This window comes from Papio anubis, chromosome 10, assembly GCF_008728515.1.
Source record: "Papio anubis isolate 15944 chromosome 10, Panubis1.0, whole genome shotgun sequence".
NCBI lineage: Eukaryota > Metazoa > Chordata > Mammalia > Primates > Cercopithecidae > Papio > Papio anubis.
This window is the reverse complement of record NC_044985.1, coordinates 45,171,139-45,198,526: the sequence shown is the minus strand read 5'-3', so window position 1 is coordinate 45,198,526 and position 27,388 is coordinate 45,171,139. Positions and strand designations below refer to the sequence as shown.

Sequence of the window (27,388 nt, the reverse complement as noted above, 5' to 3'; positions counted from 1 at the left end):
TTAAAGTATGTTTTGTCTAATGTAAGTATAGTCTCTTTTGTTTCCATTTGCATGGAATATCTTCTTCTACCCCTTCACTTTCTCTCTGTCCTTACTAGTAAAGTGGGTCTCTTATAGGCTACATATAGTTGGATCTTGTTTTCTCTCCATTCAGGCATTCTTTTTATTAAAGAATTTAATCCATTTAGATTCAAGGCAATTATCGATAGAAAACACTTATTACTGACATTTTAAATCATTTTCCGGTTGTTTTATAGATACTTTGTTTCTTTCTTCCTCTCTTGCTGCCTTCCTCTATGGTTTGATGGTTTTCTGTAGTGATGTGCTTTGAATCCTTCTATTTTTGTCTTGCACATCTACTGTAGATTTTTGATTTGTGGTTACCATAAGGCTTAAATAGAATACAATAGTCTACTTCAAGCTAATAACAACTTAACTTTGGTAGTATAAAATAACTGGACACTTTTATTCCCCCTTCCACATTTTATGTTTTTGATATCAGAATTTGTATCATTCCATAATATGGTTTTCTTGGAAATTAATTTTAACTATAATTATTATTAATAGTTTTGTCTTTTAACCCTCAGACTAAGGATAAAATTGCTTTAAACACCCACCACCATTACATTTCCTGGACCATTCTGAATATGTCCGTGTACTGCCATTGCATTATGTGCTTTTGTAAGTTTTACATTATTAATAAGTGGTCTCTTGTTTAAGCTTGAAGAATTTCCTTTAGCAGTTTCTATAAGGCAGGACTGGTGGTGATAAGCTCCCTTCATTTTTTTCATCTGAGCAAGTTTTTATTTCCCCCTCACTTCAGAAAGACAGCTGTACGGAGTAAAATATTCTCAGTTAGCAGGAGGTTTTTTTCTTCCTCCTTCAGCACTTTGACTATATAACCCCACTGTCTCCTGGCTTCCAGAGTTTCTGCTGAGAAATTCATCAATGACTGTATTGGGTCTCCTTTGTATGTGATCTGTTTCTTATCCCTGGAGGCTCTTAGAATATTTTGTTTTTGATGTTTGATAGTTTGATTATTATGTCTCTTAGTGAATTCCCTTTGAGTTAAGTTTCATTGAGATCTTTCTGCTTTCCATACCTGGGTGCTAGTATCTTTTTGCAGATTAGTGAAGTTTTCAGCCTTTTTTTTTTTTAATAATTTCAACTTTTATTTTAGATTCAAAGGGTACATGTGCAGGTTTGTTACATAGGTAGATTGTGTGACACTGAGGTTTGGAGTATGAATGATTCTGTCACCCAGGTAGTGAGCATAGTACCCAATAGGTAGTTTTCTCAGCCTTGTCCCACTTCCATCCTCCCTGCTCTAGTAGTCCCCAGTGTATTTATTTTTCACATCTTTATGTCCATGTGTACCCAATGTTTACCTCCCACTAGTAAGAACATGTAGTATTGGGTTTTCTGTTCCTGTGCTAATTCACTTAGCATAATGGCCTCCAGTTGCATCTGTGTTGCTGCAAAGAATGTGAGTTCGTTCTTTTTATGGCTGTGTAGTATTCCATGTTGCATATGCACCACATTTTTCTTTAATTTGTACCTAGCCATAAAAAAAGAATGAAATTATGTTATTTGATGGATACCTAAGTTGATTTCATGTTTATGCTATTGTGAATAATTCTGCCATTGTTCTTTAAATATGCTTTCCGGTCTTTTTCTCTTCCTTCTCCATTTTTAACTTCTATATGATGTTATCCCATAATTGTCATAGACCTTTTTCAATCTTTTTCATTTGTTTATTCTTTCTACTCCTCTGATTGGATAATTTCAAATATTCTGTCTTTGAGCTCACTGATTATTTCTTCAACTTGATCAAGCCTACTTTTGAATCTTTCTATTACATTTTTCAGTTTGGTTTATCTCTAGTAGTTATATTTGTTTATTTTGAATTGTTTCTATGTTTTGTTAAACCATTCATTTTGTTTCTGCATTGTTTTCCAAATTTTATTTAATATTTTATTTATATACAGTAGTTTTCTCTTATCTGCAGTTTCACTTTTCATGGTTTCAGTTACCAATGGTCAACTATGGTCTAAAAATATTCAATAAAAAATTCCAGAATAAATACCTCATAAGTTTTAAATTATTCACCATTCTGAGTAGCATAATAAAATCTTGCGCTGTATGACTCCATCTTTCCTGGGACCTGAATTATCCCTTTGTCCAATGCAGTATACTCTATATGCTATCTGCTCATTAGTCCCTCAGTAGCTATCCCAATTATCAGCTTGACTGTTGCAGTATTGCAGTGCTTGTGTTCAAGTAACTCTCATTTTACTTAATAATGACCCAAAGTGCAAGAGTAGAGATGCCACTATATTGTTATAATTGTTTTATTTCATTTTGTTGTTTGTGTTAATCTCTCACTGTTCCCAATTTATAAATTAAACTTTACATAGGTATGTATGTACATATAAAAGAAAACATAGGATATATAAGGTGCAATACTAGCCACAGTTTCATGCATCCACTGAGTATCTTGAAACATATCCTCTGCAGATAAGAGTGAACTACCATATTCTCGTAGTTCACTAAACTTCTTTAAGAGGATTATCCTGAATTCCTTATCATTTCATAGATCTCTCTTTCATTAGGGTTCATTGATGGGGCTTTGTTAGTTTCTTTGGACTGTATCACGATTTCTTGAGTCTTTTTAATATCTGTGTTTTTCACATTGGTATCCGTGAACTTCAGGAGACAGCCACCTTTTCTGGCTGTCACAGCTAGAGCTTCACTGTTTAGTTTAGTCTGTGATTCTGGATGAGCCAACTGGTAACAATTCTGGGCAGGCAGAGCTTGCTTTGGGTTCTCTAGATGGCTGGGCAGCTGCCTTTGCTCTGACTTTGGATGGGGCTGCTGGCTGGGCTCTGCTATTCATTAAAAGCACTGGCTGAGCAGTACAATCAGGCTGAGGTGCTGGATGGACACTACAATCACCTCTGATCAGGCTGAGCCACAAGGTGTATTCCCTGGTCAAATGGTACTACTATTTGAGTTCAGCAATTGGACAGGGTTACAGTGAGCCACAGAGATTAAGTGGAGTGCTGACTGAGTGGATGAGACCAGCTGTTATGATCTGTAGAAATACATAGTTGAGGTTTGCCTCCCTGCCTAGGTGGGGCCTTGGGATGACTTTGAGGTTGAACTGAGCACTGCTTGAACTCAGCAGGGGCAGATCTACCCCTTATTCTTTGTGGTAATTCACTGCAGCAGTTGTCTCCCAACCTGGGCAGAGTCTAAGGTGTGTTTGGGGCTGTGAACTCTACCTCCTTGCTTTGTTTCTACCTGACTTCAGATGGTCTAGCCATGACATTTCCTCCTGTATTCTCTATGAGGTGAGACTGAAGTGGGCTTCCTGGGAAATGTCTTGGAATGCTAGGAAGGCTGAATATCCATCTCTTGCTCTCTTTTTCCTCTATCTCTTTCCTCATTCTGCCAATTTGGGAGAGGGAAAGGGCGATGTGGTCAAAGAAGATCATTTCTCTTACCCTTTCCATGCAGTTTTTATTACATTCTGTTAGCCATGCAGATGACTCAGGCCTTTTCATCTGTGGATAGTTGCTAGTTAAACTTTCTGTGAGGGGTAATAAAGTCTGGGACCTCCTATTCTGCCATCATGCCCCAAATATGTGTATACTTCTAATCTTCTTTCAAAAAGTGTAGCATTATGTATTCTATTCTATACCTTGGTTTTATTTTTTCAGTTAAGTGCCTTTAGGTTTTCTAATTTTGTTATTAATTTCTAATATCATTGTACTATAATCAGATAATGTTGGTAAACTTTCTATATTTGTATTTTATTAAGGTTTCATTTGTGGCTTATCATATATTAATAATTAACTTTCATTGAAAATAAAGATGTATTTCCTATTGCCATGACAGAAAGCTCCATACATATCTGTAAAACATAACTTTCTTGTTATATTGTTTTTGTTTTCTGTCTTTAATTTTTAACTGCTAGATCAGTCTTGAGACAAGAGAAAGTGTGATAATCACTCCTATTTTTAATGTACTTCTATATACTTTTTCTTGTATATCCTGTAATCTGTTGTTGGGTTTTTGGCACATAGATGTTCACAACTGTTATATCTTCATTGTGAATTGTAATCTTTAACATTATGAGGGTCCATCTCTGTCTTATTTAATACTTTTTTGGTTTGAAATATTTTTCTGTGGTATCAAAATTCTGACTTCTGTTTTCTTTGTTAATGCTAATATTAATTTTTTACTTATTTAAAATTTTTAATGTTAATGCCCAACTTTTAATTTTCCTCCTTTCTTAATCACTTTAAGTGTATCTTATGCATAGCATGGGGTGGTTTTTTTCTTTGTAAGATCTGCAATTTTTCTTTTTATAGTTGAGGTAAGCTATTTTACATTTATTGTTGTAATTTGTCTGGACTTAATTTATGTATATTGTATATCTATTCTTAAAAACGTGTTTTTTTCCACATTTTGAGATCCCTGATTTTGATTTGTGTACTACAACTAATGTTTTACAATCTCTTTTGTTCATTTTTTCCCCTTTGAACTTCTCTGAAATTAGGATGTATGTATTTATGGCTTATTTGATTCAATCCAATATCATATTTTTAAAAACATTGCAAAATTTTCTTTGTTCTTTTATTTTTGCACTTTTCCTGATATTTAGGAAGGTTAGTAATTTTTGTCTAGTTATCTCTAATTAATGCCTTTATAAAATAAGACCCATCTTTCTTTCTTCAGACTTCTTGTAGTAGACAAAGTGATGGCCCTCCAAAGATGTCCACATCCCAACTACTGGAAACTGCGACTATGTCACATTACACGACAAAAGGGACTTTTCAGGTGTGAATAATGTTAGAGACTTTGAAATGGAGATATCTTGAATTTTCTTGATAGACCCAATATAACTGCATGAATCTTTACAAATAGGATACAGAAGAAGGGCGGGTCAGAGAGATGCTATGTAAGAAGAATTTGATCTGTTGTTCCAACCTTTAAAAACGAAGGATAGGAACCACAGACCAACCAAAGCAGTAGCCCCTAGAAAGTGGAAACAGCCTTCAGTTTATAGTAAGAAAATGGGAACCTCAATCCTATAATCTTGAATTCTTCTAATAATCCAAATAAGCAGGAAATGAAATCTCCCCTACAGTCTCTGTATTAGTCTGTTCTCACGCTGCTAATAAAGACATACTGAGACTCAGTAATTTATAAAGGAAAGAGGTTTAATTGACTCACAGCTCCACATGGCTGGGGAGGCCTCACAATCATGGTAGAAGGCAAAGGAGAAGTGAGACCCATCTTAGGTGGCAGCAGGAAAGACAGCTTGTGAGCTTGTGCAGGGGAACTCCCATTTATAAAACCATCAGATCTCATGAGACTTATTCACTACCACGAAAACATTATGGGGGAAACTACCTCCATGATTCAATTATCTCTACCTGGCCCATAGAGATTTTTACAATTCAGGAGGAGATTTGGGTGAGGACATAGCCAAACCATATCAGCCTCCAAAAAGGAATGTAGCCTGACAACATCTTGGTTTCAGTCCTTTTGGTATCTGAATTAGATTTCTGACATACAGAAATGTAAAATAAAATTTTGTGTTGCTTTAAGCCACTAAATTTGTGGTGATTTGTCACGGTAGGAATAGAAAACTAATACACTTCATTTCTTGTGTGGCAATCCCTTCTCTGAGTTCTTTGTTTCTGCTTCATGATACACTTTCAAAGCTGGTACTTCACTTATGCTGGGGAGATGTCAGCAGGGGTAAGTGGAAAACCGAACTTCCACCCTCACCTATCAGCAATAAGATAGTGTGAGGCAGTTTTCTTCTTTTGCCAGGATTGTGTCAGCAGAACTCAGTGAGGAGCTGAATATCTACTTGCCCCTGGACCTATGCACTACATCTAAACATGAAGACTGTCTGTAAAATAGGATGCTGAGTCTTACAAAATAATGCCCAAAATCATCCAGGATACAGTAAAACAACAATTCATTATACCATAAACGAGGGAAATCTTAGCTGAAATGAGAAAAGATCATCAAAACAGAGATAATGCAGATGTTAGAATTACCTGACAAGGATTTTGAAGTAGCCATCATAAAAACACTTCAACAACTAATTACAGACATGCTTGAAACAAATAATAAAAAAAACAGAAAGCCTCAGGAAAAAAAAAAGAAGATATAAGAAAAAAACCAAATGCAAATTTTAGAAATAAAAAATACAATAACTAAAAATATAATAACTAAAAGTCTCATTGAGTGGGCTCAATAGCAGAATAAATATGACAGAGGAAAGAATTAGTCAGCTTTAAGATAGAACAAAAAAACTGGCTAGCTACAGTGGCTCATGCCTGTAATCCCAACACTTTGGGAGGCCAAGGCGGGAGGATCACTTAAAGCCATGAGTTTGAGACCAGCCTGGGCAACAAAACAAGACCCTGTCTCTACAAAAAAAAAAAATGTAAAAATTATCTGGGCACAGTGGCATGCACCTGTAATCCCAGCTCCTTGGAAAGCTGAAGTGGGAGGATTGGTTGAGCCTAGGAGTTGAAAGCTGCAGTGAGCTATGATGATGCCACTGTACTCCAGCTGGGGCAGCAGAGTGAGACTCCCATCTCAAAAAAACAAATACATAAAAAGAACAAAAACAACCTGTCTAATCTGAACAATGAAAAAATCAGGAAAAATTGAACAGACTTTAAAGGATTTGCAGGAAAATAATAAAAGATCTATTATTCATATCATCAGAGTCTCAAAAACAGAAGATAAAGTGTGTGAAACTGAGAAAGTATTCCTAAAAATAGTGGCTTAAGGCGGAGCAAGATGGCCGAATAGGAACAGCTCCAGTCTCCAACTCCCAGCGCGAGCGACACAGAAGACCGGTGATTTCTGCATTTTCAACTGAGGTGCTAGGTTCATCTCACTAGGGAGTACGGGACAATGGTGCTAGTCAGCGGCAAAGCCGACCAGCAAAGAGCCTGGAAACCGGGGCAAGGGCATGCGCCTCACCTGGGAAGTGCAAAAGGGAAGGGAATCCCGCCCTGTCAGGGGACACAGGACCTTGCAAACCTGGAGAAAAGTCGGGGTGGCACTCCCACCCCAATACTGCACTTTAAGCAAGCGAGGCACACCAGGAGATTGTATCCACACCTGGCGGGAGTCCTCCGCGCCCACGGGCCTCCCCTCATTGCTATAGCCACAGCAGTGCGACAACATAAGGCAGCAGCAAGGCTGGGGAAGAGTAGCCTGACCATTCTGGCACCAGGGGAGAAACAGAAAGTAGATAAGCTCGGCGCTAGGAAGCTCTCGGAACTGAGTGGAGCTCACAACAGCACTCAAGGGGAAACCTGCCTGTCTCTGTAGACTCACCTCTGGGACAGGGCACAGCAAGCAATAACAAAAGCAGCAGAAACCTCTGCAGGCATAGCTGACTCTGTCTGACAGCTTTGAAGGAGGCAGTGGACCTCCCGACACGGAGGTTTGAGATCTGAGAAGGGACAGACTGCCTGCTCAAGTGGGTCACAAGTCCTAAGTAGCAGCTAACTGGGAGACATCCCCACTAGGGGGCAGTCTGACCTCCCACACCTCACAGGGTGGGTACACCCCTGAGGAAGGAAAATTCCAAAGCAAAGAATCGTAGGTACACTTTCGCTGTTTCAGCAATATTCTATCGTCTCTTGGCCTCTGCTGCTGATACCCACCCAGGCAAACAGGGTCTGAGTGGAATTCAAACGTCTTTCCAGCAGACCTAGAGCTAGAGTCCCTATGACTGTTAGAAGAGGAAAACTATCAAAATAGGAAGGACACCTATAAAATCAGTACGTCCTGCATCATCAAAGACCAAGGCAAAGATAAAACCACAAAGATGGGGAAAAAGCAGGGCAGAAAAGCTGGGAGATTCAAAAATAAAGGGCATCTCCCACAGCAAAGGAGCACAGCTCATTGCCAGCAACAAGATCAAAGCTGGACGAGAGGGAATCCGCTGACGAGGTGAGAGAAAGAAGGCTTCAGTCGATCAAACTTCTCAAACTAAAAGACCGTGCCAGTACAGAAACAAAATCGCCGAAAAGAATTAAGAGAATTGATGCGCTTCACGGTAGTGTGCAGGGCCGGTCATAAACGAAATGAAAAGAGATGAAAGCTCATGACCACGAAATACGTGACAAATGCTGTAAGCTTCAGTAACCGACGATCAGCTGAAAAATTCTAATGATTAGGGATCAAATGAATGAAATGAAGCGAGAAAAGAAACACAAAGAAAAAAGAAAAGAAAAGAAATGAACAAAGCCTACAAGAGTATGGGATTATGTAAAAGGCCAAATCTACGTCTGATTAGAAGTGCCTGAAAGTGAAGAGGGGAAAATGGAACCAAGTTGGAAGGAAACACTCTTCGAGTTATCATCCAGGAGAACTTCCCCAACCCTAATAGGGCAGGCCAACATTCAAATCCAGGAAATACAGAGGAATGCCACAAGATGCTCCTCGAGAGGCAACAAGACACATAGTGCCAGATTCACCAAAGTTGAAATGAAGGAGGAAAAATCAGGGCAGCCAGAGAAAGGTCGGGTTATCCACAAAGGGAAGCCCCTCCGGAGACTAACAGCAGATCTCGGCAGAAACTCTACAAGCCAGAGGCAGTGGTCAATATTCAACATTCTTAAAGAAAAGAATTTTCAACCCAGAATTTCATATCAGCCAAACTAAGTTTATAAGTGAGAGGAGAAATAAAATCCTTTACAGATAAGCAAATGCTTAGAGATTTTGTCACCACTAGGTACCTTACAGAGACCCTGGAAGCCTCAACATGGAAAAGACAACCAGTACCAGCCATTGCAAAAACATGCCAAATGTAAAGACCATCTGAGGCTAGGGAAAAACTGCATCAACTAACGAGCAAAATAAGCGTTTAAATATCATAATGGCAGGATCAAGTTCACATAACAATCTTAACCTTAGAAATGTAAAATGGACTAAATGCTCAATTAAAAGGGCCACAGACTGGTAAACTGGATAAAAGTCAAAGACCCATCAGTCTGTATTCAGGTGACCCACATCTCACATGCAGAGACATACATAGACTCAAAATAAAGGGATGGAGGAATCTACCAAGCAAATGGAGAACAAAAAGCAGGGGTTGCAATCCTAGTCTCTGATAAAACAGACTTTAAACCATCAAGATCAAAGAGACAAAGCCATTACATAATGGTAAAGGGATCAATTCAGCTTAGGAAAAGGAAGCTAACTATCCTAAATATATACTGCCCAATACAGGAGCACCCAGATTCTACTTCAAAAGCAAGTCCTTAGAGACTTACAAAAGAGACTTAGACTCCCATACAATAATAATGGGAGGCTTCAACCTCCACTGTCAACATTAGACAGATCAACGAGACAGAAAGTTAACAAGGATATCCAGGAATTGAACTCAACTCTGCAGCAAGAAGCAGACCTAATAGACATCTATAGAACTCTCCACCCCAAATCCAACCAAGTATACATTCTTCTCAGCACCACATGCACTTATTCCAAAATTGACCCACATAATTGGAAGTAAAAGCACTCCTCAGCAAATGTACAGAACAGACATTATAACAAACTGTCTCTCAGACCACAGTGCAATCAAACTAGAACTCAGGACTAAGAAACTCAATCAGAGCCGCTCAACTACATGGAAACTGAACAACCTGCTCCTGAATGACTACTGGGTACATACTTGAAATGAAGGCCCAGAAATAAAGATGTTCTTTGAAACCAATGAGAACAAGATACAACATACCAGAATCTCTGGGACACATTTACAAGCAGTGTGTGGGGGAAATTTATAGCACTAAATGCCCACAAGAGAAGCTGGAAAGATCTAAAATTGACACTCTAACATCACAATAGAAAGGAGAACTAGAGAAGCAAGAGCAAACATTCAAAGCTAACAGAAGACAAAAGAAATAAACAAGATCAGAGCAGAACTAGAGGAGATGAGAACCTAAAATATCAAAATCAATGAGATCAGGTGTTGGTTTTTGAAAAGATCAACAAAATTGACAGACCACTAAAGACTAATAAAGAGAAAGAGAGAAAAGAATCAAATAAGACACAATGCAAAATGATAAAGGGATAGCACCGAGGCTCACAGAAATACAAAACTACCATCAGAGAATACTATGAAAGCACCTCATGAAATAAACAAAGGAAACCTGAAGAATGGATAATTTCCTGGACACTTACTCGAGATAAAACCAGGAAGAAGTTGGATCCCTGGATAGACCAATAGCGGGCTCTGAAATTGAGGCAATAATTAATACCAACAAAGTCAGGACCGAAGTTCGGCTGAATTCCACCAGAGGTACAAAGGGAGGAGCTCGTACCATTCCTTCTGAAACTATTCCAATCAATAGAAAAGAGAGGAATCCTCCTAACTCATTTTTATGGGCCAACATCATCCTGATACCAAAGCCTGTGAGACACAACAAAAAAGAATTGCAGACCAATATCCCTGATGAACATCGATGCAAAATCTCAATAAAATACTGGCAAACCGGATTCCAGCAGCACATCAAAAGCTTATCCCACCATGATCAAATGGGCTTCATCCTGGGATGCAAGGCTGGTTCAACGATGCATAAAATCAATAAACATAATCAGCATATAAACAAGAACCAAAGACAAAGAACCACATGATTATCTCAATAGATGCAGAAGAAGAGCGACAAAATTCAGCAGCCTTCATGCTAAAAGCAGCTCAATAAATTCGGTATTGATGGAATGTACCTCCAAAATGTAAGAGTATTTATGACAAACCCACAGCCAATATCATACTGAATGGGCAAAACTGGGAAAAATTCATCTGAGAAACTGGCACAAGACAGGGATGCCCTCTGCCTCCTATTCAACATAGTGTTGGAAGTTCTGGCTAGGGCAATCAGGCAAGAGAAAGAAATCAAGGGAGTATTCAGTTAGGAAAAGAAAGAAGTCAAATTGTCCTCTTTGCAGATGGCATGATTGTATATTTAGAAAACTGTATTGTCTCAGCCCAAAATCTCTTTAAGCTGATAAACAGCTTCAGCAAAGTCTCAGGATACAAATTAATGTGCAAAAAATCACAAAGCATTCATATACACAATAACAGACAAACAGAGAGCCAAATCATGAATGAACTTCCATTCACAATCCTTTAAAGAGAATAAAATACCTAGAATCCAACTTACAAAGGGATGTAAAAGGACCTCTTCAAGAACTACAAACCACTGCTCAGTGAAATAAAAGGACACATTAGTAGGAAGAACATACCATGCTCATGGATAGGAAGAATCAATATCGTGAAAATGGCCATACTGCCCAAAGGTTGTTATGGATTCAATGCACCATCCCCATCAAGCTACCAATGACTTTTCTTCACAAGTGGAAAAAAACTGCTTTAAAGTTCATATATGGAACTAAAAAAGAACCCGCATTGCCAAGACAATCCTAAGTCAAAAGAACAAAGCTGGAGGCATCCACGGCTACCCTGACTTCAAACTATACTACAAGGCTACAGTAACCAAAACAACATGGTACAATTGCCAAAACAGAGATATAGACCAATGGAACAGAACAGGAGTCCTCAGAAATAATACCACATCTACATGCATCCTGATCTTTGGCAACCAAACCTGAGAGAAACAAGAAATGGGAAAAAAGGATTCCCTATTTAATAAATAGTGCTAAGGAGAAATTAGCTAATATAGAGAGTAGAAAGCTGAAACTGGATCCTTTCCTTACTCATATATGAAAATTAATTCAAGATGGATTAGAACTTAAATGTTAGACCTAATACCACCAAAATCCTAGAAAGAAAACCTAGGTAGTACCATTCAGGACATAGGCATGGGCCAAGACTTCGTATCCTAAAACACCAAAAAGCAACAACCTTAGCAAAAGCCAGAATTGACAAATGGGATCTCATTAAACTAAAGAGCTTCTGCACAGCGAAAAGAAACTACCATCAAGAGTGAACAGGCAACCTACAGAATGGGAAAAGAATTTTACCAATCTACTCATCCTGACAAAGGGCTAATATCCAGAACCTACAAAAGGAACTCAAACAATTTACAAGAAAAAACAAACAACCCCATCAAAAAGTGGGCAAAGTATATGAACAGACATTTCTCCAAAAGGAACTTATTCATACAGCCAACAGACACATGAAAAAATGCTCATCATCACTGGCCATCAGAAATGCAAATCAAAACCACAATGAGATACCATCTCACACCAAGTTAGAATATGGCGATCATTAAAATGTCAAGGAAACCAACAGGTGCTGGAAGGGATGTGGAGAAATAGGAACACTTTTACACTGTTGGTGGGATTATCAAACTAGTTCAACCATTATGGAAAACAGTATGGCGATTCCTCAAAGATCTAGAACTAGATGTACCATATGACCCAACCATCCCATTACTGGGTATATGCAAGAGTTATAAATCATGCTGCTATAGAACCACATGCACCGCGTAGCATTTTATTCAGGCACTATTCTAATAGCAAGACTTGGAATCAGCAAATGTCCATCAGTGACAGATTGGATTAAGAAAATGTAGCACATATACACCATGGAATACTATGCAGCCATAAAAAGGATGAGTTTGTGTCCTTTGTAGGGACATGGATGCAGCTACAAAATCATCATTGCCAGCAAACTATCACAAGAACAAGAAAAACCAAACACATGTTCTCACTCATAGAGTGGGAACTGAACAATGAATCCGCGGACTTGGGAAGGGAACACATCGCTACGGGGCCTATCATGGGAGGGAGCAGAGGGAGAGAGTTGCATTGGGAGTTATACCTGATGTAAATGAGAAGCGAGTTGATGGGTGCTGACTTGAGGTGATGGGTGCAGCACACACCAGCATGGCACAGAAATATACATATGCTAACAAACCTGCAGCCCATGCACATGTCCCCTAGAACTTAAAGTATGTAATAATAATAATAATAATAAAATAGTGGCTTAAAAAATTCCCAAATCTAGCAAAAAAAAATATATATATATATATATATATGCAACCTTACATATTCAAGAAGCTAAGCCAATCAGAAATGACTAAACCCATACACATTTGTGCAAGGACACATCATATTCAAATTTTAAAAATCTAAAGACAAAGAAAAAATATTGAAAGCAATTAAGGGAGAAATAATATAATAACTACAGAAGAAGAATGATTGAAATGAAAGGTTTTTTTAAATCAGAAGCCATGAAAGCCAAAAGGAAATGGCACATTTTTCAGGTGCTGGGGGATAAAGAGAACAAAAAAACTGTCAACTAAGAATTATATACATAGTAAGACTATTCTTCAGTAATAGAGGAAAAATCAAGACATCCTCAGACTAAAAAAAAAATAACAAAAGAACTTGTTACTAGCAGACCTACTCAACAACAACAACAAAAAAAAGGGCTAAAAGAAGCTGTCCAAACAGAAAAGAAATGATGAAAGAAGAAAATTTGGAATACTGAGAATGAAGAAAGAATGATGGAAAGAGTAAAAAATATGGATAGATAAACTAGATTACCCTTCTCCTCTTGAGTTTTCTAAATTATGTTAGTTAATTAAAGTAAAAATTATAATGTTTGATATAGTTCTCAATGTATATAGACTAAGTATTTAGAACAACTATATTATAAAGGGGGCATAAAAAAGGTCTCAAGTGGAAGTAAGGTATCTACACTGTACATGAACTGGTAAAACACTGACATCAGTAAAGACTATGATAAGTTATGTATATATAATTTAATACATAGAAAACCACTAGTAAAAAGAAATACATTTATAAACTCAAAAGATAAGCCAAAATGGAATGCTAAATAATTTCAAGTAACCAACAGGACGGCAAGAAAAGTGAAATAAAGAAATGAAAAGCAGAAGAACAAATAATAAAATAAAAGACCCATCAATAATTAAATTACAGGTAAATGACATAAATACACAAATTTAAAAATACAATTAGCATAATGCATTTGAAAACATAGCTCGGAGTGAAGTTACAGAGAATAGCACAATAGGAATCTCCCTATGCAGCTAAAAACCTCAAATTCCACTATTTCAAAACTGCAGTCTAGTCACACAATGGCAGCATCCAAGTGAGTGCTTCGTGAAGAAAGGCTGGTAAACTTTGATGAATTTCAGTGTTTTGCATAGCACCTACCATCACCCCCCTATTCCCCATCTTCCAAGCACACAGCAGGCAGCCATGGGGACAGCAGCCTGTTTTCTTGGTGCAACTGAATGTTGCCAAAATGGGCAATAATAACATTACCCTCCAAAAATCAGGGTATGTGTTTTTATCTGCCTGGCAATACACTGAGGGACTGGTACAGGGGCTGGACATTGTTTAAACCTCATTAATCTGAAGCAGTTTCCCAGGAAGTCTCTGTCAAAAAAATTTAAGGACAGAAAACCTTTTTATTTCTTTTATTTTCTTACTACATCAGACATCTAAAGACATCTCTGCTTGATCATTGGCTGACCATGAAGTTACCAGAACACCGACCTCCAGATCATACAGGACAAAGAATATAGCTTTGTAAAAATAATATGGAAAATTCACTAAATAAACAAATAACTGCAGCCTCACAAGACAACAACAGCATTCTCTGGGAAGGAGGAACTTCCAGCTTCCAGAGTAGACACATTACAATATTTACAGTGTCCTCTTTGCAAAGCATATAAATAAATAGGAACACATGGCTCACTCACAGAAAAAATAAAATAAAATTTAAAGAAAAAATCCTTGAGGAAACAGTGACATGGCATGGTGCTTGCTAGAAAAAAAGCTTTAAATTGTCTTAAATATGTTGAAGAGCTAAGGAACTCTGTATAAAAAACTAAAGGATATCAAAAGAATGATATATGATCAAGTAGTGAATATCAGTTTTTAAAAAATAGAAGTTATAAACAGAAAACAAATAAAAATTCTGGAGCTGAAAAGTACACTAACTACAGTAAAAAATTCACTAGAGGCATTCAACAGCAAATTTGAGTAGGTAAAAGGAAGACTTAAAGAACTTGAAAATGGTCCAATGGAAATTGTACAATCTGAGGGGCAAAGATGTAAAAAGTAAAGAAAAATGAACAGGGCAGGCCAGGCACTGTGGCTCACGCCTGTAATCCCAGTGCTTTGGGAGGCCAATGTGGGTGGATCACTTGAGGTTAGGAGATTGAGACCAGCCTGGCCAACACGATGAAACCCCTTCTCTACTAAAAAAGAAAAAAACAACCAAAATTAGCCAGACGTGGTGGTGGGCACCTATAATCCCAGCTACTCAGGAGGTTGACGCAGGAGAATCGCTTGAACCCAGGAGGGGGAGGTTGCAGTGAGCCAAGATCCTGCCACTGCACTCCAGCCTGGGCAACAGAGTGAAACTCTTATCTCAAAAAAAAAAAACAAAAAAAAAAAACAGAGCATAAGGGACCTGTGGGGTACCAACAAGCATAACAACATATGCAAGGCAGGGCATGGTTGCTCATACCTTTAATCCCAGCACTTTGTGAGGCTGAGGCAGGAGGACTGGCTGAGCCCAGGAGTTCAAGGCCAGCACAGGCAACATAGTGAGACCCTGTCTCTACAAAAAATACAAAAATTAGCTGGGTGTGCTGGTGTGTGCCTTTAGTCTCAGCTTCAGGAAGCTGAGGTGGGAAGATCACTTTAGCCCAAAAGGTTGAGGCCACAGTGAGCCATGATCACACCACTGCCCTCCAGTCTGTGTGATGCAGTGAGACCATGTCTCAAAAACAAAAAAAAATTGCAAGATAGGATGCCAGAAGAAGATGAGAGATAAAGAATATTTTAAGTAATAATGTCAATAACATGACAAACCAGATGATACTGAACCTGCATATCCAAGAAGCTCAAAAAATGCTAAATAAGAAAAACACAAAGGGATCCATACTGAGACACATTATGAGCAAACTGTCAAATGACAAAAACAGAATCTTGAAAACAGCAAAACCAATCAACTTGTTATACACAAGGGAATCTCAACAAGGTTAACAACCAATTTCTCATCAAAAACTGTGGAGGCCAGGAAGCAGTGAAATAATCTAACTAAAGTGCTGCAAGGGAAAAAAATAACTGTTAATAATGAATTCTATATCCAGCAAAATATCCTTTAAAAAATGAAGGAGAAATTAACACATTCCCAGATAAACCAAACCTGTGGAACTTCATTACCACTAGGCCTTCTCTGGAAATGACAAAAGGCAGTCCTTAAAATTAAAAAAAAAAAGAGGGGGGTGGCTGGGCACAGTGGTTCACACCTGTAATCCCACCACTTTGGGAGGCCAAGGCAGGTGGATCACCTGAGGTCAGGAGTCTGAGACCAGCCTGGCCAACATGGCAAACCCCTATCTCTCCTAAAAATACAAAAATTAACTGGGTGTGGTGGCGTGCACCTGTATTCCCAGCTACTCAGGAGGCTGAAGCAGAAGAATCACTTGAACCCAGGAGGCAGAGGTTGCACTGAGCCAAGATCGTGCCATTGAACTCCAGCCTGGGTGACAGGGCGAGACTCTGTCTAAAAAAAAAAAAAAAAAAAAAAAAAAAAAAAGGACATGAGATAGTAACTCAAAGCCATATGAAGAAATTTAAAACTGGTAAAAGTAGCTAAGCAAGTAAATATAAAAGCTAGTATTATTGTACTTTTGGTTGGTAACTCTTCTTTTTGTTTTCTGTGTAATTTAAAATGCAAATACATAAATATAATTATAAATCTATGTTAATAAGCACATAATATATAAAGTGGTAATTTGTGACAATGCAAATATAAAAGGAAATGAAATTATTAATAGAAGAGTTTTTGTGTACCATTAAAAATAAGGGCCAGGCGTGGTGGCTCATGTCTGTAATCTCAGCACTTATAGGCAAGGTGGATTGCTGGAGCTCAGGAGTTCAAGATTAGCCTGGGCAACTTGGCGAAACACCATCTTTACAAAAAATTATAAAAGTCAGCTGAGCATGGTGGTGTGCACCTGTAGTCCCAGCTACTTGGGAGGCTGAGGTGGGAGAACCGCTGGAGCCCAGGAAGCTGAGGTTGCGGTAAGCCAAGATCATGCCACTGCACTCCAGTTCATACGACAGAGTAAGACCCTGTCTCAAAAAAAAAAAAAAAAAAAGGAAAGAAAAGAAGTTGCTATTAATTCAAACTAGACTGTGATGAATTTTAAATGTTGACTGTAATCCTCAAGTACAGCTAAGAAAATAACTAAAAAATACTCCACGAAAAAGAAGAGGAGGAGCAGGAGGAAAGGCAATCAAAACAGTATACTAGAAAAAGATTGATTAAACACAAAAGAAGGCAGTAATAGAGGAATTGAGAAACAAAAAAGATATGACACATAGAAAGCAAATAGCAAAATGTCAGAGTCAAGACCTTCCTTTATCATTATTACTTCAAATGTAAATGAATTCAATTACAATTAAAAGGCAGAGATTGGCAGAATGAATTTTTATAAAATATGATCCAACTCTTATGCTACCTAAATGAAACACAATTTAAATCTAAAGGCACAAATAGGTTGAATTTTTATAAAATATGACCTAAGTCTATGCTACCTAAAAGAGACACAATTTAAACAGACTGAAAGTGGAAAGATGAAAAAAGATATTCCATGCAAATAATACCAAAAGTAAACTGAAATGGCTATGCCAATATCTGACAAAATATAATTTAAGATAAAAATTATTTGAAAAACAAAGACTTTTTATCTTGATTTAAAAAATCAATTCATCAAGGAGGTATAACAATTATAAACATACACACATTGCATACAGCCTCAAAATATATGCAAGCAAAAACTGTCAGAAATGAAGGGAGAAATGGGCAGTTCTACAATATTACTTGGAAACTTCAATACCCTACTTTCAGTAGTGAATGTAACATCTAAAGAGAAGATCAATATGGAAATAGAGAATTTGAACACCATAAACTATAACTCAAAGAGAGATACAGAACACTCCTTCCAACAACACAATATGCATTCTTCTCAAGTACACATGAAACATTCTCCAGGATGCACTCTTTTAGATCCTCAATAAATTTAAAAAGATTTAAATCATATAAAGTATCTTCTCAGGCCATAATGGAACAAAACTAGAAGTCAATAACAGAAGCAAAACTGAAAAATCTGCAAATGCATGGAAATTAAACAACACATTTAAACAACCAATGGGTCAAATAACTCACTAGGGAAATAAGAAAATAAGATGAATAAAAACAAAAACCCAATGTACAAAAACTTACAGAACGCAGTGAAAGCAGTGTTCAGGGGTATATTTATAGCATATATTTTTTTAAAAAAGAAAAGATTTCAAATTAACAACCTAACTTAACTTAAAAAACTAGTAAAAATGGCAAACCAAACTCCAAACTAGTAGAAGGAAGAAGCAATAAAAGGGCAGAAATAGAAAAGTAGTACAAAGAATCGATGGAACCACAGTTGGTTCTCTTAACTAAGATCAAGAGAAAGAAGACACAAATAACTACAATCAGACATAAAAGTGTAGACTTCACTACAGGATTACATAAATTAAAGAATTACAAAAGAATTATATGAACAATTGTGTATCAACAAATTAGGTAACCTGAAGGGAAGGGACAAATTATCTTAAAAACACAAACTACCAAAAGTATCTCAAGAAGAAAGAGAAAAATCTGAACAGACGTATAATAAATAAAGAGATTGAATGAATAATTAAAAATCCCCAAATGAGAACCTGGACCAGATGGCTTCTCTGGGGAACTCTACTAAACATTTAAAGAATTAACACCAATACTATTGAAACAAAAAACAGAAGAGATAGCAACACTTTCCAACACATTCTGGGATGCCAGCATTACCAAAGCCAGAAGAATATATCATGAGAAAAGAAAAGTATAGAACAATACCCTTTATGAATATAAATGAAAAATCCTTGACAAAATACTAGCAAACCAAATTCAGCAGCACATTAAAAAATTATACATTGTAACCAACTAAGATTTGTCCCAGGAATGCAAAAGTAGCTCAAAATAAGAAAGTTAACCAATGTAATGCAACATTAATAGAACATAGAAAAAAGAACACATGTTCATTTCAATCAACACAGAAAAAAGCATCTGACAAAATTTAACACACTTTCATAACAAAAATTATCAGCAAACTAGGGATAGAAGAGAACTATCTCAATATGATAAACAGCATTTATGAAAACCTTCAACTAACCTCATACTCAATGGTAAAAAAAAAACTGAAGGCTGTTCTCCTAAGATCAGGAACAAGACAAGAATGCATATTTGTACCACTGCTATTTAACATTGTACTGATAATGAGCAGAATATAAGCAGAGAGATGAAAATTATAAGAAAAAATGAAAAAATGCTAGAGATTAAAAATTCTGTTAATGAAATTTAAAATGCCTTTTATAGGCTTATTAGTAGAGTAGACACTGCTGAGGAAAGAATCTCAGAGCTTGAGGATGTATTGATAAGAACCTCCAAAATTAAAAAGTAAATATTTTTAAATTGAAAAGAATACAAGAACATAATATTCAAAAACTGTGGGGACAACTACAAAGGGTGTAACATACACATAATGGAAATACCAGAAGGAGAAGAAAAAGCAAAAAGAGCAGAAGAAATACCTGAAACAATGACTGACAATTTCTCCCAAATTAATGTCAGAAACCTAATAACAGACTCAGGAAGCTAAAAGGACATCAAGAAAGACAAACTTTTTTAAAAATAAAAAAATAAAACGATACCTAGGCATATCATTTTCAAACTACAAAAAAAAAATCAAAGATTAAAAAAAAAATCTTCAAAAAAGGCAGGAAAAAAGATACCTTACCTATAGGGAAGTAAAGAAAAGAATTATACCAGATTTCTTTTCAGAAACCATGCAAGCAAGAAGAGTGTAAAGTAAAATATTTGAAGTGTTAATAGGGAAAAACACTAATGTAGAATTCTGTACACTGTGAAATTATGCTTCAAAAGCGAAAGATAAACAAATGAGGGAATTTGTTGCCAGTAAACTTGCCTTGCAAGAAATGTTAGAAGAAATTCTTTAGAGAGAAGAAAAATGACATACATCAGAAACCCAAATATACGTAAGAGGAGCATGAGAAAAGGGACCAGTGATGATAAAATAAAAAATTTTTTATTTTTATTGATCTAACAAATAACAGTTTGTTCAAAATAATAATGGTAATAATGTTTTTGGTTGTGTATGTTATGAATATATATATAAATGGGGATATATGTATACATACATGTTTATGTATAACTGACAGCAATGACACAAAGGATGGAAGGGAAGTATTAGGATTATTTTGTTACTATAATAATTCATACTACCCATCAAGTGGTATAGTGTTATTTAAGAGTGCACTTGGGGCCAGGAGCAATGGCTCACACCTGTTATTCCAGCCCACTGGGAGGCTGAGGTGAGCGGATTGCCTGAGCTTGGGAGTTCTAGACCAGCCTGGGCAATGTGGCGAAACTCCATCTCTAGAAAAAAATACAAAAATTAGCCAAGCATGGTGGCATGGGCCTGTAGCCCAGGTACCTGGCGGGGGCCTGAGGATTACCTGAGCTCAGGAGGTCAAGGCTGCAGTGTGTCATGTTTGCACCACTACACTCCAGCTTGGGTGATAAAGCAAGACCCTGTCTATAACTAAATAAATAAATAAATAAATAATGTGGACTTGAATTTGTTGTAAATGTATATTGAAAACTTTAGGGTAAACACTAAAAAAGTTGAAAAGAACAAATGATATGCTAAGAAAAAAAGAGAATATGTCACAAGGAACAAAAGAAAAAATAAATTGGACTTAATAAAGTTTAACGTTCTCGCTCATAAGTGTCATAAGTGGGAGCTAAGCTCTAAGGACACAAAGGCATAAGAATGATACAATAGACTTTGGAGACTCAGAGGAAAGACTGGGAGGGGGTGAGGGATAAAAGACTACACATTGGATACAGTGTTCACTGCTCAGGTGATGGATGTACCAAAATCTCAGAAATTACCACTAAAGAACCTATTCATGTAACCAAACACCACCTGTTCCCCACCAAAAACCTATTTAAATAAAATAAATAAATGAATGTCGACAAGAAAAAGTGAAAAAAATTAAATTTTGAGCACCAAATGAGACAATATTAACAAAGTAAAAAGGCAACCCAGGAAATAGGATAAAATGTTTGTAAATTATATATCTTTTAAGTAATTAATATACACACTATATAGTGAACTTCTAAACCTCAACAACAACAAAAAAACCTGGTGTAAAATTGGGAATTTGACTTGAACAGGCATTTACTTAAAGAAGATACACAAATGACCAATAACCACATGGAAAGATGCTCAACATCATTAATCATTATAAAAATGCAAATCAAAACTACAATGAGATACCATCTCACAGCCATTAAGATAGTTACTATTTTCTTAAAAAACAAACAGAAAATAACAAGTGATATTATTGATGGCAAAGACATGATGTGGAGAAATTGGAGCTTTGTGCACTAATGGTGGATATGTAAACTGCAACAGCCACTATAGAACACAGTTTAGTACAGCCTCAAAAATTGTAAATAGTATTACCATATCAACCAGTAATTCTACTTTTGGGTATGTATCCAAAAGAATTAAAAGCAAGGTTTCTTTTTTTTCTTTTTTTTTTTTTTTTTTTTTTTTGGGCGGCGGGGGACAGAGTTTTGCTCTTGTTGCCCAGACTGGAGTACAATGGTGCGATCTCAGCTCACTTCAACCTCCACCTCCTGGGTTCAAACAATTCTCAGGTCTCAGCCTCCCAAGTAGCTGGGATTACAGGCATATGCCACCATGCCTGGCTAATTTATTATTATTTTTTGAGATGGAGTTTCACTCTGTCACCCCAGGTTAGAGCGAGGTAGCATGATCTCAGCTCACTGCAACCTCTGTCTCATGGGTTCAAGTGATTATCCTGCCTCAGCCTCCCAAGTAGCTGGGATTACAGGTGCCCGCCACCGTGCCCAGCTAATTTTTGTATTTTTAGTACAGACGGGGTTTCACCATCTTGGCCAGGCTGGTCTTGAACTCCTGACCTCATGATCCAAAGGTACGCCTTGGCCTCCCAAAATGCTGAGATTACAGGCATGAGCCACCATGCCCAGCCTAAAGGCAGGGTTTCTTAGAAATATTTGCACACTCATGTTCATATCAGCATTATTCACAATAGCCAAAATGCGGAAGCAGGCTAAGTGTCCATCAACAGCTGAATGGATAGGCAAAATGCAAGATACGCCTGGAGTATTATTTGCCTTAAAAAGGAAGGCAATAATAATGTAATAATGGAGTAAATGTAACAAGTAATAATGGAGTATTATTTAACCTAAAAAGGAAGAAAATTCTGGCATATGCTACAACATGGAAGAACCTTGAGGACATTATGCTAAGTGAAATGGAATTGATGGGTTGAATGGTATTTCTGTTTTAAGTTCTTTCAGGAATCGTCACATGGCTTCCACAATGGCTGAACAAATTTACACTCCCACCAGCAGTGAATAAGCACTCCCTTTTCTCCGCAACCTCATCAACATGTTATTTATTCACGTTTTTAGTAATAGCCATTCTGACTGGTGTGAGATGGTATCTCATTGTTGTTTTGATTTGCATTTCTCTAATAATAAGTGACGTTGAGCATTTTTTCATATGATTGTTGGCCGTATGCATGTCTTTTTTTTTTTTTTTTTTGGAAACATTTCATTTATTTGTTTGTTTTTTATACTTTAAGTTCTGGGATACATGTGCAGAATGTGCAGGTTTGTTACATAGGTATACACGTACCATAGTGGTTTGTTGCACCCATCAACCCATCATCTACATTAGGCATTTCTCCTAATGCTATCCTTCCCCTAGCCCCCCGCTCCGCTACAGGCCCCCATGTGTGATGTTCCCCTCCCTGCGTCCATGTGTTCTCATTGTTCAACACCCACCTATGAGTGACAACATGTGATGTGTTTGCTTTTCTAATCCTGTGTTAGTTTGCTGAGAATGATGGTTTCCAGCTTCATCTATGTCCCTGCCAAGGACATGAACTCATCCTTTTCATTGCCACATAGTATTCCATGATGTATATGTGCCATATTTTATTTATCCAGTATATCATTGATGGGCATTTGGGTTGGTTCCAAGTGTTTGCTATTGTGAATAGTGCTGCAATAAACATACATGTGCATGTGTCTTTATAGTGGAATGATTTATAATCCTTTGGGTATAAACCCAATAATGGGATTGCTGGGTCAAATGGTATTTCTAGTTCTAGATCCTTGAGGAATCACCACAATATCTTGCAAAAGTGTTCCTATTTCTCCACATACTCTCCAGCATCTGTTGTTTCCTGACTTTTTCACGATTGCCATTCTAACTGGCGTGAGGTGGTATCTCATTGTAGTTTTGATTTGCATTTCTCTAATGACCTGCGATGATGAGCTTTTTTTTCTTATGTTTGTTGGCTGCATACACGTCTTCTTTTGAGAAGTGTCTGTTCATATCCTTCACCCTCTTTTTAATGGGGTTGGTTTTTTTTCTTGTAAATTTGTTTATTTGTAGATTCTGGATATTAGCCATTTGTCAGACGGACAGATTGCAAAAATTTTCTCCTATTCTGTAGGTTACCTGTTCACTCTGATGATAGTTTCTTTTGCTGTGGAGAAGCTCTTTAGTTTAATCAGATCCCATTTGTCAATGTTGGCTTTTGTTGCCATTGCTTTTGTTGTTTTAGTCATGAGGTCTTTGCCCTTGCCTATGTCCTGAATGGTATTGCCTGGGTTTTCTTCCAGAGTTTTTATGGTTTTAGATCTTACATTTTAGTGGTTGTGATCAGTGATGATGAGCTTTTTTTCATACTTGTTGACCTCATAAATGTCTTCTTTTGAGAAGTTTCTGTTCATATCCTTTGCCCACTTTTTGCTGGGGTTGTTCATTTTCTTCTGGTAAATTTGTTGAAGTTTCTTGTAGATTCTGGATATTAGCCCTTTGTCAGATGGATAGATTGCAATTTTTTCTCCCATTCTGTAGCTTGCCTCTTCACTCTGAAGATAGTTTCTTTTGCTGTGCAGAAGCTCTTTAGTTTAATTCGATCTTATTTCTCAATTTTGGCTTGTGTTGCCATTGCTTTTGGTGTTTTTGTCATAAAGTCTTTGCTGATGTCTACGTCCTGAATGGTACGGCCTAGGTTTTCTTCTAGGGTTTTCACGATTTAAGGTCTTATGTTTAAGTATTTAATCCAACTTGAGTTAATTTTTGTATAAAGTGTAAGGAAGGGGTCCAGTTTCAGTTTTCCGCATATGGTTAGCCAGTTTTCCAACACCATTTATTAAATAGGGAATCCTTTTCCCATTGCTTGTTTTTGTCAGGTTTGTCAAAGATCAGATGGTGATAGAGGTGTCACGTTATTTCTGAGGACTCTGATCAGTTCCATTTGTCTATATATCTGTTTTGGTACCACTACTGTGCTGTTTTGGTTACTGTAGGCTTGCTCCCGCTCCCACACCCCACAACAGGCCCCAGTGTGTGATGTTCCCCTTCTTGTGTCCAAGTGTTCTCAAGGTTCAATTCCCAGCAATGAGTGAGAACATGTGGTGTTGGGTTTTCTGTTCTTGTGATAGTTTGCTGAGAATGATGGTTTCCACCTGCATCCATGTCCCTACAACTCATCCTTTTTTATGGATGCATAGTATTCCATGGTGCATATGTGCAACATTTTCTTAATCCAGTCTGTCATTGATGAACAATTGGGTTGGTTCCAAGTCTCTGCTATTGTGAATAGTGCCACAATAAACATACATGTGCATGTGTCTTTATAGCAGCATGATATATAATCCTTTGGGTATATATCCAGTAATGGGATGGCTGGGTCGAATGGTATTTCTAGTTCTAGATCCTTGAGGAATCACCACACTGTCTTCCACAATGGTTGAACTAATTTCCAGTCCCACCAACAGTGTAAAAGTGTTCCTATTTCTCCACATCCTATCCAGCACCTGTTGTTTCCTGACTTTTTAATGATCGCCATTCTAACTGGTGTGAGATGGTATCTCATTGTAGTTTTGATTTGCATTTCTCTGATGGTGAGTGATGATGAACATTTCTTCATGTGTCTATTAGCTGCATAAATGTCTTCTTTTGAGAAGGGTCTGTTCATATCCTTCGCCCAATTTTTGATGGGGTTGTTTTTTCTTGTAAATTTATTTGAGTTCTGTGTAGGTTCTAGATATTAGCCCTTTGTCAGATGAGTAGATTGCAAAAATTTTCTCCCATTCTGTGGGTTGCCTGCTCACTCTGATGGTAGTTTCTTTTGCTACCAGTTTAATTAGATCCCATTTGTCAATTTTGGCTTTTGTTGCCATTGCTTTTGGTGTTTTAGACATGAAGTCCTTGCCCATGCCTATGCCCTGAATGGTATTGCCTTGGTTTTCTTCTAGGGTTTTTATGGGTTTAGGTCTAACATTTAAAACTCTAAATCATCTTGAATTAATTTGCATATAAGGTGTAAGGAAGGGATCCAGTTTCAGCTTTCTACATATGGCTAGCCAGTTTTCCCAGCACCATTTATGAAATAGCGAATCCTTTCCCCATTTCTTGTTTTTGTCAGGTTTGTCAAAGATCAGATGGTTGTAGATGTGTGGTATTATTTCTGAGGGCTCCATTCTGTTCCATTGGTCTATATCTCTGTTTTGGTACCAGGACCATGCTGTTTTGGTTACTGTAGCCTTATAGTATAGTTTGAAGTCAGGTAGCATGATGCCTCCAGCTTTGTTCTTTTGGCTTAGGATTGTCTTGGCAACAAGGGCTCTTTTTGGTTCCATATGAACTTTAAAGTAGTTTTTTCCAATTCTGTGAAGAAAGTCATTGGTAGCTTGATGGGGATGGCATTGAATCTATAAATTACCTTGGGTAGTTTGGCCATTTTCACGATATTGATTCTTCCTATCCATGAGCATGGAATGTTCTTCCATTTGTTTGTGTCCTCTTTTATTTCACTGAGCAGTGGTTTGTAGTTCTCCTTGAAGAGGTCCTTTACATCTCTTGTAAGTTGGATTCCTATTTTATTCTCTTTGAAGCAATTGTGAATGGGAGTTCATTCATGATTTGGCTCTCTGTTTGTCTGTTATTGGTGTATACGAATGCCTGTGATTTTTCCACATTGATTTTGTATCCTGAGACTTTGCTGAAGTTGCTTATCAGCTTAAGGAGATTTTGGGCTGAGACGATGGGATTTTCTAAATCTACAATCATGTCACCTGCAAACAGGGACAATTTGACTTCCTCTTTTCCTAATCGAATACCCTTTATTTCTTTGTTCTGCCTGATTGCCCTGGCCAGAACTTCCAACACTATGTTGAATAGGAGTGGTGAGAGAGGGTATCCCTGTCTTGTGCCAGTTTTCAAAGGGAATGCTTCCAGTTTTTGCCCATTCAGTGTGATATTGGCTGTGGGTTTGTCATAAATAGCTCTTATTATTTTGAGATATGTTCTATCAATACTGAATTTATTGAGAGTTTTTAGCATGAAGGGCTGTTGAATTGTGTCAAAGGCCTTTTCTGCATCTATTGAGATAATCACGTGGTTTTTCTCTTTGGTTCTGTTTATATGCTGGATTATGTTTATTGATTTGTGTATGTTGAACCAGCCTTGCATCCCAGGGAAGAAGCCGACTTGATCATGATGGATAAGCTTTTTAATATGCTGCTGGATTCGGTTTGCCAGTATTTTACCAAGGATTTTTGTACTGATGTTCATCAGGGATGTTATTGCAAAATTCTGGTTTTTTTTTGTTGTGTCTCTCCCAGGCTTTGGTATCAGGATAATGTTATAAAATGAGTTAGGGAGGATTCCCTCTTTTTCTATAGTTGGAATAGTTTCAGAAGGAATGGTACCAGCTCCTCTTTGTACCTCTGGTAGAAATCGGCTGTGAATCCGTCTGGTCCTGGACTTTTTTTGGTTGGTAGGCTATTAATTATTGCCTCAATTTCAGAGCTTGTTATTGGTCTATTCAGGGATTCAACTTCTTCCTGGTTTAGTCTTGGGAGAGTGTATGTGTCCAGGAATTTATCCATTTCTTCTAGGTTTTCTAGTGTATTTGGGTAGAGGTGTGTATAGTATTCTCTGATGGTAGCTTGTATTTCTGTGGGGTTGGTGGTGATATCTGCTTTATCATTTTTTATTGCATCTATTTGATTCTTCTCTCTTTTCTTCTTTATTAGTCTTGCTAGCAGTCTATCAATTGTGCTGATCTTTTCAAAAAAACAGCTCCTGGATTCATTGCTTTTTTGAAGGGTTTTTTGTGTCTCTATCCCCTTCAGTTCTGCTCTGATCTG

General features: G+C 37.3%; 1 long non-coding RNA gene across 1 annotated transcript in view; it reads left to right on the top strand.

Moving 5' to 3' along the window:
- LOC108581304 overlaps window positions 1-27,388 on the top strand; it is a 50,907-nt gene that overhangs the window by 4,450 nt on the left and 19,069 nt on the right. The window contains exon 2 of the long non-coding RNA XR_001893304.3: window positions 4,744-4,845. This is a non-coding gene — a long non-coding RNA (uncharacterized LOC108581304). The remainder of the gene's footprint in view (window positions 1-4,743; window positions 4,846-27,388) is intronic.